We start from the raw sequence: 2,286 nt of genomic DNA, 5'->3' as shown, positions 1-2,286 counted from the left end.
CAGACACGCCTAGAGTGCTTGCATGTTTCGCACACAGGTGAGCTGATGTGTTGGATTGTCTCATTACATGAAGAATATCAAAGTAAACAAACGAAGAGGCTAGCCCTCCAATTTCGAGAAGAATAGGCGCTATAAGAGAGCGCGAGAACTGTCGCGAGTTCCAGAGCTGAACCAGCTCCAAGCAGTCAGTAGAAGACCTAGCCTGCGTCTCCCCCGCGACCCTCGGCCCCTCTCCTCTCCTCTCCCCCGATTCTCCTGGCTCCGCCATCCCCACCTTTCCTCTCCTTCACCATTTCCCATCCGCCGCCGCCGCTGCCTTGTATCGGCTGTGCAAATCAGGACGGCGAGCAGCAGGAGCTCGCCGCACCCGTGAAGCTGCGTGGAACAGCGGGTCGGTGTGCTCCTTGCGCCGCAGGGGCCTCTTCGCCACTGCCCCGATGCCTCCCCGCCGACCACGGATCCGCCGCCGAGGCAGAGGGCGGCAGACACAGGCTGGGGCCGCGGGCGCGGTCTGCATTTGGCGAGGGAAGGGCGAGCGCAGCGGCGAACTGAGCTCCGTCCCTGGCCCCTCTTCATCACGTGTGACGGCCGTCCTAGCTCCGCCTCCAGCCGCTGTCCTGCGTCCTCGCTCGCCATCGGCCTTCCCCAAAGGGTGCCGACATGGCCAGATCGATTCAAGCACAAGGTGAAGATACCTTCCTCTCTTTATTTCTAATTTCTGTGAAATGAATTGCTACCTGATTTGATTTTGTTTAGGATTTGTGTGGAGCATGAGTCGGATCAGCATAACTTGGAGAAGCTAATTTTCTCCACAGATGCTTACAAATATTTGGAGGAAGATTAATTAGTAATGCATCTGTCTGGACAGTGACTGTTCTATAACATGCATGCATTGTTGTGTGAGCAAATTGCTTTCTCTGATTCATTCCATAAAAATCTTTTCAGTGGTTGTTCGGTATAGGGGCCTGTTTGGTTTCTGCCCAGGCTGGCCATGCCTCAGGGTGGACACGGTCCGGGCCGGTCCGGTTCTTGACCGAGCCGCCGTTTTGACCGACCGCCGGCGGACCGGACCAGACCGGACCGACCAGCTGGGCGGTCCTGATTCCAGGGCTCGGACCGACCGCGCTCCAGCCCGGGCTGGACCGAGAGGACCGGCCGTGGTCACCATCGATGTGGGCACAACGCGCGCGAGGGGTTGCTAGACAGCGCAGGAGGAGGTGTAGGGCGCTCGATGGTCCAGACCGGCGGTGGTGTACACATGGAGTGCGGAAGGCTGCATGGGCACACAAAATGGTTGGCTTCAATCCAAGCAACGCCCAGGAATGTGGTCAACGCCAAAAAATTGGCTTGGCAAGTCGGGGCACCAAACCAAACAGCCTCTAGATGTTTTGTTAGTTGCATAGGCATCCATGGTTCTGTGAGGAGTTTTTCTGCATTGATCTGTTTTATATAGATGTCTAATTAGCTGTGCAATCATACATGGTCTGGTTAGTAGTTTGTTTGTCTAGATCATCTTGATGTTGAGTTGTGGGTTTACCTGGGAATGTTTGTATGTGTGTGCAGTTGTTTTTTAATAGACTATTATTTTGTTTGTGTTTTAGTTTACAAATCTTTCCAGAGGATCTTGCTATCCAGCTGTGTTTTTCCTTGGGAATCTACATATCCAGTGAAGTTGGGATAGGCTATGTTTTTACCTCAAGATTTGTCCGGTTCTTAAATAGACGTGGAATCATATAGGCCAGCCATGCCTATTAATTTTTTATTTTTTATTATGGATGGACAACGTGTTGTTGACCGGATCATGAAGAGGAGATCTCTTTGTGTTAATATTAATATACTATGTTAAACTGCATATAAGAGCAAATTCACATGTAAACCCCTAAATGATGTGGATAAGTGGACGATGTATTCTACTACCTATGTACCATAATATATGCTGTTTTAGCAGTTCAATTAGGGAGTAGCAACAAATGTATAGATAGAATAACGAGGAACTAACAAAGTAGGTGATGGATAAGAAACAGAGGCGAACGAATGGTGGTACTTTGGCATCCATCAACAAGGTAAGGGTTGCCTTGGTATCCGTCGGAGCAACCGCACCTTAGGATGTACCCTGTGCCTGAGCCATAGGAAACGTCGGTAGCGAAGCTGGTCAAGCTTTATGCATCTCCAACGTGAAATACGGCGGGCTATAGACCCATTGATGTTAAGGTTCAAATAACAACAGCAGAAAGGGGTAGTGGTCCCGTCGGTTGATTTCAACGTCCACTCCAGCCCCCCCTCCCC

Source organism: Triticum dicoccoides, chromosome 7A (genome assembly GCF_002162155.2).
Source record: "Triticum dicoccoides isolate Atlit2015 ecotype Zavitan chromosome 7A, WEW_v2.0, whole genome shotgun sequence".
Taxonomy (NCBI): domain Eukaryota; kingdom Viridiplantae; phylum Streptophyta; class Magnoliopsida; order Poales; family Poaceae; genus Triticum; species Triticum dicoccoides.
Note: the sequence above shows the minus strand (reverse complement) of the source record.